This window comes from Armigeres subalbatus, chromosome 2 (genome assembly GCF_024139115.2).
Source record: "Armigeres subalbatus isolate Guangzhou_Male chromosome 2, GZ_Asu_2, whole genome shotgun sequence".
NCBI classification, from domain to species: domain Eukaryota; kingdom Metazoa; phylum Arthropoda; class Insecta; order Diptera; family Culicidae; genus Armigeres; species Armigeres subalbatus.
The window spans coordinates 409,817,223-409,829,621 of NC_085140.1; the positions used below are offsets into that span (position 1 = coordinate 409,817,223).

Consider the following 12,399-nt stretch of genomic DNA (forward strand, 5'->3'; position numbering starts at 1 on the left):
TGCAGTGTTCAGAACGTTTTGAACACGAACACGCGTTCTCATGTTCAGATGCATCTCTGCACACCCGTCTATTGTGTTTAGATATGTGTGCATGTCTGTCTGGTTGTTACGACTAATGCTAGACATAACAAATTATTGTACTCTTCATACATGTACACACTTAAAATAAATCGCCGAATTCGGTAAAATTTTACCGAAATCTCAACAGCAGAACTGTTCGGTAAATAATTTAACTGATTTTCGGTGATTTTGACAGTTGAACAATGGAAAAAATTACAAAAATTCTGTAAAATAATTACCGAACAGTTCGGCTGTTGAGATTTCGGTAAAATTTACCGAATACGGTGAAATGAGTTAAGTGTGTATCTATTAAATTAGAATATTGCATAAAATGTTTTAAAAAGATTTAGCTATTTATCGCTAGAGTTGAACCAGCCTAGGGCTGCAAGCCTCTCTATTAAAGCTATAAAAATATATAGGGGAACGGTTCGCCACTTCATCCCATAGCTCCTATTTCCATCCCATCAAAAACAAAGCAATGAAAAGGAATTAGGTTTGTTTCTTATTTTTGTGATTTTTTTCACCAGTTCATATAAATATGTTCAGTGAGATGGAAAATGGAAAAGTTCCCCTATATACTCATCGCTATCAAGCTAACACTTAAGAGCTGAGCAGAATGGATACGTTTGCGTGCGTTTTGACAGTTTTGCCATGGGGAAACTGTCAAAACGCACGCAAACGTATCCATTCTGCTCCGCTCTTTACAATAGCTATAAATTTGATAGTGTTGCCGCACTTTAGATCCATTCCCTTGCTGTAATATGGGATTCTTTCACAAAGTTTGGTTTTACACAACTTTCCGAAAAATTATTTGTAATTTTCATAAAATGGTTATTATGAAGAAAAATATCACATGTATTGTTCTCGCTTATTGCCAAGGTCATATATTAACATAACTTAAACAAATAGAGAGAAGGGGAATTTAATGAAGGGGTTCGGCGCTTCATTCCATAGCTCCTATTTCCATCCCATCAAAAACAAAGCACTGAAAAGGAATTTGGTTTGTTTCTTATTTTTTTATTTTTTTTTCACCAGTGACCAGTTTTCACGCTTGTTAACAAAAAGAAACGACGAGATTGGTGCTGTATTTCTTTATTTTGCGATGAGATGAATATATGTTCAGTGCGATGGAAAATGGAACAGTTCCCCTATTTTCTTCTCTTTCTCGTTTGAGAGAGCGAACAATGGCGCTTAAATCTAGGCTTAATAGCCAGGGCAAGTTTAATAGCTTCGCCCCATCCCAGCAAAATCAACAACGGATTGACATAAATTTATTAGCGTGGTCACTCCCAACGTATGTTCAAACTTATTATATCATTTGCTTATGATGATATTCCTAATCTACATTCCCTACCAACCATCCAACTCCTTGACATCTATGAGGGCGTCGGTGAGTCGCTGGCCTCTCGTTAAGTAGATGTCATATCATCATTTCCTTCCTTTCCCTAGTAACGGAGAAGGCGTGGCCGGCAATGGTAGCTTTCATGCTTCATCATTTTGGACCTCCAATTGGGTTGCTATTTAATCCCAAATAGTAATCCATAAGCAATTGAGGCAAGAAAGTTAAAGAATATACATGACAGCTATCAGTATGCAGTCTACGAAATACTCCGTTACAATGTAACGCAACGCAAGTGTGGATTCAAGTCCCAACGGCAACCGAATCTTATTCGCAATATCTCATAAAAACACCTTTTATATGGCAACATTAAATATCTTTTCAAAAAAAAAGAAAAACATGTGTCTTTCCTCACAAGTCATTAATCAAGAAAAAAATATTTAGATCTTTTTAGTGGTATGTCTTTACTTGTCATAAGACGAGGTAGTATGGTATGGTTAAGGACAAAAGGTCGAACGACAAAAGGTAGAAGGGACACAAGATCGAAAGACAAAAAGTCAAAAGACAAAAAGACGAAGGGGCAAAATGTGGAAAGGGCAGATGATCGAAAAGGACAGAAGGTTGAAAGGAACAAAAGGTCGAAAAGTAATTCTTACATCCTTCTCTCTTTATTCCCTCTTTATTTTTCTTCCCTCTTTATTTTTCCTCCTTCCTTCTCCTCTGTCTTATTTCATCCTCCTTCCTCCTTTTTCCTTCTTCTTTCTCCCTTACTCCTTCTGCTTTCTTTCTTCATATTTTTATCTTCTCCTTCCTTCTTTCTTTTTCGAACATAAGATATTTACAAAAAGAGGCACAGCTTGAAAAGTCTATCATTATTGTTACGATACAATTGCTATAAGCAGAGATCAACTTACCTGAAATTAAAAATCGACAGAGGAAATAAAACAGCGCAAATTTTTTATATCCAATTATTGGGCTCATGTCTTTAGTCGATTTAGGGTCCTTGAATAGCTTTTCGGATCGATCAACAAATTTGCTATCGTTCAATAGTTTTCGAAACTTTTGTAATGCATGAAATGTTTCAATCAATTTGCTTATACAGTTTTTATTCATATGTCTATATATCTATGCCAGGAACAAAATATTGATTTCAACATGGATTTCAAGCATTAGTGAATATGCTCCATGCTACTCAGAACTGTTAGACAGAGTTTTTTTCTTTGGAAAAAAATGCACTACAATGGTATAATGTAAGCATTACTTGTATATGAGTTACAATGATGCGCATTTTTCATAGTATCCAAAACGCCCTTAGAAGAACACCCTCTTTATATAGTCTGACTAGCTGACATTCATCGTTAAGAAACACATAAATTTATTTTTATGTATACATATATGGATAGCTTTGCAATTTCTGTAATGAAGCAAAATTCCATAATGTCATCCATTTTTTACAAAATTTGTTAAACGGTATCCAATCCTGTTTTCTTTTTTAAGCATTCAATAACCCCAAGTATACTAAAGACACATGCATTCGATTATTGTTCAATATTCTATATCCTGGTCCAGTTTTGAATCAGCAGCAAAACTTAATTGTGGCTACGAAACTAGCATTCGATCCTTTGGGGTCTGGTCTGCAAAAGAAAATATAATAGAAAATGTTTGTTAGAAATAAGCTTGTAAATGAATTGTTTTAAATATATAATCTATTGAAACTGCTTGATGATTTTGTTTTAAAAGATCCACATGTCAGGAAAAAAATATTGCAGAAGCTTTATAGTGACTAAATCTGGCCACATATAAGTTGTCGTAGCCCATGTGGAATTGTTAGGGTTGTTACTGACCAAACATAATAATTTTCACTGTTGATTTTATGATAAAATGATCGTCAAAAATACATCGCGGAGTTGGATATTTTATCGCTAAGCTACACTTTTACAAGTCCTGAGTTTTTCAGTTTTCCATGAAATAGTGGTCAATATTTGGTTTTGTCAAATCAATATTTCGGTTTGTTTCGTGTCTTGTAAAAAATCTTGTATCGCAGAGAATTAGTTGGATGTGCATCTGCGCTGCGGGTAAACTAATTAAATCTGAACTTGCCAAAGTTCTGTAAAAGTAATCTCCTCAACGTATTTTCGACGGACACATAATCATAAAATGAACATTGACCATGAGACCAATCATGCATTCTTGAAGTATTTGATTACGTTTGATCAGTTACAATATAGACAACTTTCGATTAATTGATTAGCATTTTAAAGTGATGCTATTCCATGCGTATATAAGCAAACAACTGTAATTTTCCAAAAAGTTTCGCTCAAAAACGGCTTGTTGGACCTTTCCAATGTTTTGACTGTATGTGTAAAAACCTTTGAATTTTCATTTAAAAAATAAAAAAGAACAGCCGTTGGGGTCCAAAAAGGTTGAAAAACATTTAGATATTTTGTTTATTTAAACATTTTAAAACTTACTATTTTCCTTGAACAACATTTTTTCTCATTCGTGCCAAAAGATTGCAAATCGTTATGAAGGTTTGAAATCATTTTTTTTAGGAAACTTCGTTTTTTTGGACCACCCTATTCTGAAAATAGCCACCGTAAGATCGATACAAAAAAATACGAGTCTTATTATTTTCGACAGAGATCTTTCATACATAGGGGAACTGTTCTGTTTTCCATCTCATTGGACATATATTCATCTCATCGCAAAACAGAGAAATACAGCACCAATCTCGTTGCTAACATACGTGCTCACTGCTGAAAAAAATCACACACTACAATTTCGTTCAAATGAAATTTTCATCTACGACCAAACGATTGTTTTGGAAAAACAACCTGTTATGGCATATGACTTTTTCAGCCAAATTACCGGTTCACGAGTTACCAAACCAGAAAAACCAGCCAAGTTAGAAAAAAATACCGTTTTGGTAAAATTTAGTCCGGCCAAGTGGCTTTTGGTCAAATGGCGCTCCGCCGAATGACTTTTGGCCAAACAATCTTTCAAAAAAGACCTAATGGAATTTCCGGTGAATGACTTATGCAACGTACACACCAGTCAAGCAGTTCGACGAACATTGACTCCACCCCCAAGAAAACGCTTCGGTTGCTGCTTTGTTGGAACGTGTGTGAAGTTGTTCGAACAACCATTTGACAGTTGGCGGCTCGGTTGGAAAAAATTAAAACGGTTTGATTTTGGTTTGAGTTGTCGGGGGTGGAGTCAAGGTTCGCCGAACATGTTTGAGTATTTGTAGTGATGTTGCACAAACCCCCATATATTTTTTTATGGTTGATGCTCAAGTTAGCGCTCCGGTCGTTCGTGTGTGATATTGTTGGTCGAATAAATTGATTGTTCGTGCCGCTGTTGGTAAAACTTGATGGATGTTGGAATAAACGAGAGGTGGAGTCAATGTTGGTCAAACTGCTTGACCGTGTGTACGTTCCATTATGGACTAAGAAGAACTTTCCGTAGAAATTCAAAAATCCTTCAAATTTTCGATACAAAAATCCAGTTGAAATGCAGTTTTCATGATATCTAAAAATTTCACGTAGAAGTTCCGATAAAAAATAGTGGAATTTCCGAAACACTCATACTGGAAATTCCGAACAAGTAAAATTCCTATAGAAATTCCGAAAAGATTCCTGTGAAACAACTGAAGGAAATTCTGAGCAATTTTCCAATGAAATCCAAATAATTTCTAGTTGAAATCTACACATTGAACAATTTTAAGCGGATACTTAATACCCGGGGAATTCTTTTTCTAGAAATTCTACAAAAAAAATCTTGTAATAATTTTAAAGAATTACTCGTGAACACTCCTTTTCCGCAGATATTTCGAGAACATGTCTGTGGAAATTCTGGAGAATATCTAAACTATTTCCCTTAGAAATTTGGAACACTTTCCCGTGGAAATTTAAAATCCCTTAGAAATACAATTTTTTTGTGTGGAGATTCTATAAAATCCGCTCTGGGAAAAAAAAAACTCAAAAGTATCTCCCGTCAAAAATTTTAAAAACTTGAAATAATTTCGTAAGGATTAGATTTTTCCGACAAAAATAAAAAAAATCTTCTGTTAATGTCTTAAAAATATTCTGATTTTTTTTATAACAAGCAAAAACAAAAAAATGGCTCGATTGTCCGAAGGGTTCGATTATCCGGAGTGAATTTTTTTTCAACACTCCGAATAATCGAGTCCGCCCTGTATACGGGATTTAGGGGATTTGGGCTAGGAAAAGGAAACTCCCCCCTTGAAAAATGCATAAGGAACCAACTCCCGTGACACGATTTCCGAACTGTAAACCAGCCTTTAGGAAGGATACTTTGAGTATTTTTTGTTATCTTCAATTGTTCAGAATAGGAAAGTTTTTGATATTGGTCAGTAATAAAATCCTTAGACCTTAATGCATGTTTAATGTAATTTTTTTCTGAAATATTATTTTTTTATTCTTTCGTGTTTTCTGTCCACGCCTCTTTGAAAAGTAAAATATTTGTTGTTCAGAATTTTTCCACAACTGACTCAATGCTAGAGCACCTCCACGGGAGTCCCCATTTGGGTCCCAATCGCTATTTCCGGGCCCTTTATAGGGACCCACTTTTACACCGGAGGTAATCTAAAGTCTAAACAGGAATGTAAAATAAGAACGCAACTCAAAATTAGTCGTGAGTTTCTAAATATAGCGCCTCATACTGGATTGTTAAATTTCAATACAGGGTTTCTATTTTGAGAAATTTTCCAGATTCTTTCGAATGTTGTTATAAAAATGTTCTCTGGGATATCCTTCAGAGAAAAAAAAATGTGGTAGGGCATTCCTGCATCTTTGTCAAGAGATTCCTGTAGGAAAACTGGTAGGAATCTCAGGAGGAATTTCTTCAACGGCAAGTATGAATCCCCGAAGGAAATTTCCAGGAGTAAGGAAATCCAGAAGATGACGAGTTCTATTCCTGTTTCGGTCAAGGATGTTTTCGAGTGGGCTCCTTGGGCGTAGTTGTCACATAAAACACATATTCATGCAATGGTGAGCACAGAAAAGCTTTCAATTAATATCAGAGGAAATGCTAATAGAATACTGAGTTGAGCAGCTAGCCAAGTTCCAGCTGGAATGTAGAGCCAAATTGAAGAAAAAGATGACTACTTTTAGCAACGCCCGGTGAGAACTCAATATGTTTAGAAAGTTGCTATACCTAAAAAAGAAACCACCCGTGGAAGATGGGGCGCTATTCTAAAATAGCACTCGGGAGGGAGCGCTTTAATAAGAATAGGGATGAGGACTCCAGTGGAGGTGCTCAGAAGGTCAGTTAAGGTACTAGAAGGTTATGGTGGTGAAAAATTCACTCTAAAACTTTTCTCTAACTTCTTACACGGAAAATAGAAATTAGGCCTCTAAATTTTGAAAACTCCACAGCTCTTGAATTTTGTCACAAGGTTTTTGACATGTCCTGTTTTGCAAGTGCGTTTGTCACATTTCCACCGAAATGATCTGGTCAGCCTAGTGATACATGTTAAAAAGGGAATAATAAATACGTGCTTCCAACTTTTTCATTATTTCCTCTACTGTTAGTTATATAAATATACCCAGTCTAAATTTTAAGAAAAATCTCTTAATTGATAGGGCACTGCTCGATTGAGAAAGCGTAGGATGACATGGGTAGAAAAGGATGGCAAGGATGTCGATTCTTAGTGATTAGAAATATTAAACAAAAATTAGCTGCACGAACTGTAAGGTTTCATAGCCAAATTACCATTTTTATATTCGAATGTCATGAGGGGGCTATCCAATTACATTGTCGACAACATTTAAAAAAGTAGCTATTCATTTTCATTTATTTAGTTAACATCTAAACAGATAACACTGAATCAACAATTTGACGCCACAATGCACGGTTCGAGGCCGCATCTCTCCATCCTCGGATACGCCCCACGCTCGCCAAGTTGTTCTGCACCTGGTCTGCCCATCTCGCTCGTTGCGCTCCACGCCGTCTCGTACCTACCGGATCGGAAGCGAACACCATCTTTGCAGGGTTGCTGTCCGGCATTATTGCAACATGTCCTGCCCATCGTACCCTTAAGCTAGCTGATGCCAAATAAAAGTTGTAGTCCCTTGTATGTACTCAGTATAAAATACATGTGACACAATTTGGATATCCTCCCTTATTCGTTTTGCCCCATATATCAAACGAGTATGTGGCTCATGGCAGTGGCAGTATAAACGGAGCATTAGAATATTTGCACAAGGTTGATTAATTTTGTCAGTTTAAATCTAGACCAATAACACTTAATCAACAATTCAACGCAACAATACTATGTTTGCGGTCACATTCCTCCAACCTAATGCACCCCACACTGCGAACTTGTTGTGCACTTTTCCCGCCAACCTAACTCGTGGGATTTTCCTGCCATCTGAACAAGGATGGCCGCTAAAAATCATCGTAAACTCTGTTATAAAGCTACAGCATTTCATTTTTTTCCACTGTCTGAAAAGTTGCCATAAAACACGTGAACGTGAAGCCACTCCATTCATTAGTAGCGTGAGCTCTCTCTGAATAATTTATTCAAAGGCAAAAATGTTTATTGTTCTACTTTTCTTTTGAAAACTAATTAAACTATCCCTTCCTGAAATAGACCAAGCCCTATAAGTGTGTGACTTTTATATTTTTACCGTTTATCTAATATTAGAATAAATACTGCGTAAAAATAGTCACTGCCAAAAGGGCATGTAGGGTGAATCTGTTTTATGGAAAGCTAATAAATGAAATATGATAATTCATTGGCAGCGCCAGACTTCTGGTAATGGTGGGGCACCAGCATTTTTTGCGTAATTGGTTACTTTAGAATTTAGCGTCAGTAGTAAGAACTATAATTGGAAGGGTTCATTAGTTAAACGATAAATTGTTTTTTAAAAAATGTCAGGCTTTTTCAGATATTACAAAATTGCAATTGCAATTGCAAATGCAATTAAATTTTATCATCTATAAATTCTTTAGTATTGTATTCAAAAAGTCCCTAGGAATTCTTTGGAATGTTTTTGCGAAATCATCTAAACCCTGGAAGTCCTGAAGATATTCAAAGAAGTATGATCATGGCTTGACTGTAATTGCGACATTTTGTTCGAATGTCCTCCAAGAAGTCCGACAGAATGTTCCCAAGAAAACTTTTCAACATTATAACACAAAATTTCAAAAAAAATTCTGCAGATTTCCGAAAGAATTTCGAACGAAATTTTCAAAAGGAATTTCCGACATTCTCAAATTTCTTCAAGAATTTATTTGGATGTTCCCCCAAGAATTCTCTCATAATTTCTTCCAAGAGTTCTTTGGTATTGCCTATGCCTCACATTTCTAAGACGGATTAGTAGCTGAAGGTCGTCGTCCATAATAATGAAATTGAATTTAATTTTACATTTAGGAATTGCAATGCTGCTGGTTTCGACAATTGAATTTGTCAAAGATTCGAGAGCATTGGAAATATCAATATCCTATGGATACCAAAAGTTGTATTAACAATGCTCTCGTATCTTCGACAAATTTAATTGTCGAAGCTAACAAATGACAAAAAGGCTAAAAAACTTGCCTACCAAACCACTCAAGAGTTGAATTTTTCCCGTCCAATATAGAATGGCTATTCCGACCATCGACGACACCCACTTTGAAGTTGGACTCGATTGATCCATCTAAGTCTCGTAATATATATCACTAAACCATCGACAGACGCGCTCTGAACTTTTTAATTTTATAATCTTCCGCGTAATGTACATTATTGATAAATTTTCTGCAATCTTTGTGAAAGTTTGGCCGTTCTGGATTTTATTTGAATCCCATACGAAGATTTAGAAATTCTCATGGGACTACAAGGTCCGTTGCATATCTCCAGGAAACCAAACAAATTATTTAAAAACGCGTAGTTCTAAAGATTTTTTTTAAGATTTGTTTTGCAATCCACGAACCCAAAAGTTCCAACAAATTCCGCATGAACTCGTGGCGGATGCAGATGTATATTCGGCTTGCCGGGGTGAGCGATTGCATCATCAGGCTGCATAACACAAAAGTTTATCGTATAACTTTTGGGGTCATATTCGGACATATGGAGCATGTTATTCACTTATTTCTATCTTCTTCTGCGCCCTGAAAGTCCGTGGTTCATTTTGTGTCTTGTTCGGTCGACCTTGTTCCGATCGAACATAAGGCTCATAGGGACCGATTTACGTTCAGATTTTTTGATACCCTGAAATGAAAATTGCCCACGTAAAAACAGGGAAACTTTTATGTGTGATTCGATGATCTAAAATGAAAAACTTATAGTCTTCATTTTTTTTGCTCGTCCTTTAAATTTTTCGGACGTATCGATATATCGGAATGTCGGTGTTTTAACGCCGATATTTCGACAATAAAAACATTGATCCGGCAGTATCGACATTTTTCCGAAAAACGCCCATTTCTAAATGAATCACAACATTGTCTTTAAACACGTACATTAAGGACTTTTTTAAGTTGATTCAAAATAATAGTGGAACACGGCGGAACAACACAACACATTGTGCATTCGGTAGCTTTAAACCGAATCTTTCAGATGGTGGCTGTTTGGCTTGCCGCCTCTTGCCGCTTTTTATGGTGTTTTGATGTGAAAATTGACTATTTTTTCTAAAGATTTCTCAATAACTTTGACAGGTTTCAAGATAGATCAAAGTAGTCTTCTAGACAAACATGTTTTTTGTCATTATGCACAACTTTCTAGAACAAACCATACTGCTAAAATCATTTTCAAAAAAGTTATGCTCAAAATATGATTTTTGGGGGTCATTCATACAAAACGTGCTCTAACTCGTTACAAAACCGTTATTCCAAAATGGTGTCTTCAGAAAAGATGTTCCAATTCACATTCTTTATAACATTGCAGAGGACAACCACTGCTTTTGTACATCTTCGTAAATTTTTTATTTCACACCGCCCTTTAAGGTGCATAGATGATTGATGTTTTCTTATCAAAAGAAAGCCCAAGTAATATCCTTCAACTCTTCTGAAGACATCATGACTCTAAACTGTAGTTTTCAGGTCGAAAACTAAAAAACGCACGATTTGGGAGCTTTTGAACCAATGTCCCAAGTAGCACCTGCAACTTTATCGTATTAGAAAAATAAAAAAAAAGTTTTATATAAATTGTAATTGAGTTTTCTCTGTAACATAGTGTTTTTGAACAGTTATACTTCGGTTCTGATTGTCTCATGTTTCATGAGTTACAATTCATGGCTGTCATATTTATAATATTTGTTTATAACCAGTTTAAAACCATAACTGAGTTTGTTACATATAAGCTCCTTGGATACTTGAATACAACATTAGAAATGACACACACAAATGGCTATCAGTAGTGTGAGCTATCAATATTTTAAAATCATCCATGATTATAAATAAAACGATTCACATTCACCTATGTTCTTGTTGGGCTTTGACTACTACTATTCCTGGGCTTGCGTTAATCCTTTGAACCTCTTCAAGCAATGTGCAAAATTTCTTGGGAACAGTCCTCCTGCGGCCAACATTGTTGTATTCATTGAAGCTGCAAAATCAATTCTTGCTATAGGTCTGCTTTTGCTATGATCAAAATATATTCGTTTCCATTGATTTATTTGACTACAATCAATATATATTGAATGATTTGCCAAAGCTAGATACAAGTCGGAATGATCGTGACTATATAAATTCTAAGTTATTGTTATTGTTTTCATTTGTAACCTTCGAAACTTATTTAAAATGCATATTTTTAATAAATCTTCATTACAACTGTTTCACAACGAACTCGTATATTTTGGCTACGGGGCATGTTGTACATGCGTTTTATATAAGAATTGAAAGAGTATATTTTAGAAATAGCGTTGTTTGACAGATGTGGATTACATCGGTGAACAAAAATAAAATAATTCTTTTATCCATTTTTAAATTGCGAGTTCTGAACATGTTAAAAATAACGTCAATTTGTACAAGTCGAATAATGATTAAATAGGTATATGCATGCAACAATCAACTTATGCAATGTGTACATCATTTTATGTCGTATGATTTTGGTTGTCTGAAAATAACAATTTACAGGGTTGATAACAGACGCAGCGATTTTCCGGTATGCTAAGTTATTCAAAAGATGGTTGTCTCATGAAAGTGATTGAATATTTCAGAACGGTTAGAAATTTTTTTTGCTGTCATAAATTCAGCAAGATCCTTCAAGTCTAATTGGGATCAACGAGCATGAAGCTTATATGGGAAGCTGACTAAATATATGAAGAGATTAACCCCACCCAGTCTTCTATCTCTACTAGTGCTGTATTCATTTTATGCCGCTCGTTAGTGTCATTCACAATATTCACATTATAACGAAGAGACCACGAATGATTTCAGGTCTAAGCCTTCAAAAATGATTGTGATTCTTTTTATATAAGTGTGGTCCACTTCAGTCTGTAGGTTTCCAGATTTAGTTGATGATTTTAAAATCTCACTCTCCTTCTAATGTTTTGACCAATCAAGTATGAAAAAAACAAATGAAATGCGGTCTTGATTCAATCGATTAATACTACAGGTTTCGTAGGGGTTTTAAAAATTATGCGAACCGATGTAATGGAAATGGCGAAGTAAAAAAAAATAGACAGATAAAATGCATGATTTTAATTTCAATTTATGCCGGTTTTTATACACTCACTACCATTTCTGGTGACTATAAATGGCGCATGAATTTTCCAGAAGTACTCCAGAAAGTTGTACCACAAATTCGGAATGGCAGCTTGATTTGCATTAAGCAGTTTGTATTATCACCTATAATTAATAAAATGATTTCGATTTTTATTATTACCTTCAACGAAAAACATGTATGGGGTTTTCGTAAATATGTATCAAATAGTAAAAGTAAATTATTCGAAAACAAAACACAACTTGACAGCTCGGTTTTTGCTAGTTGAATTGGGTGTTATAACATCGTTGTATTTTTGTTCCAAAAAGAGACCCAATATAACACGGAAGATGTT

The 12,399-nt window shown here is 35.3% G+C and overlaps 1 protein-coding gene across 4 annotated transcripts in view; it reads right to left on the reverse strand.

Annotated features, from left to right (window-relative positions):
- LOC134213370 (protein timeless) overlaps positions 1–12,399 on the reverse strand; it is an 85,191-nt gene that overhangs the window by 39,801 nt on the left and 32,991 nt on the right. For all 4 annotated transcript variants that reach the window (XM_062692379.1, XM_062692380.1, XM_062692377.1 and 1 more), the window contains exon 2: positions 2,314–3,033. The gene's annotated coding sequence lies outside the window, so the exon portion shown is untranslated. The remainder of the gene's footprint in view (positions 1–2,313; positions 3,034–12,399) is intronic.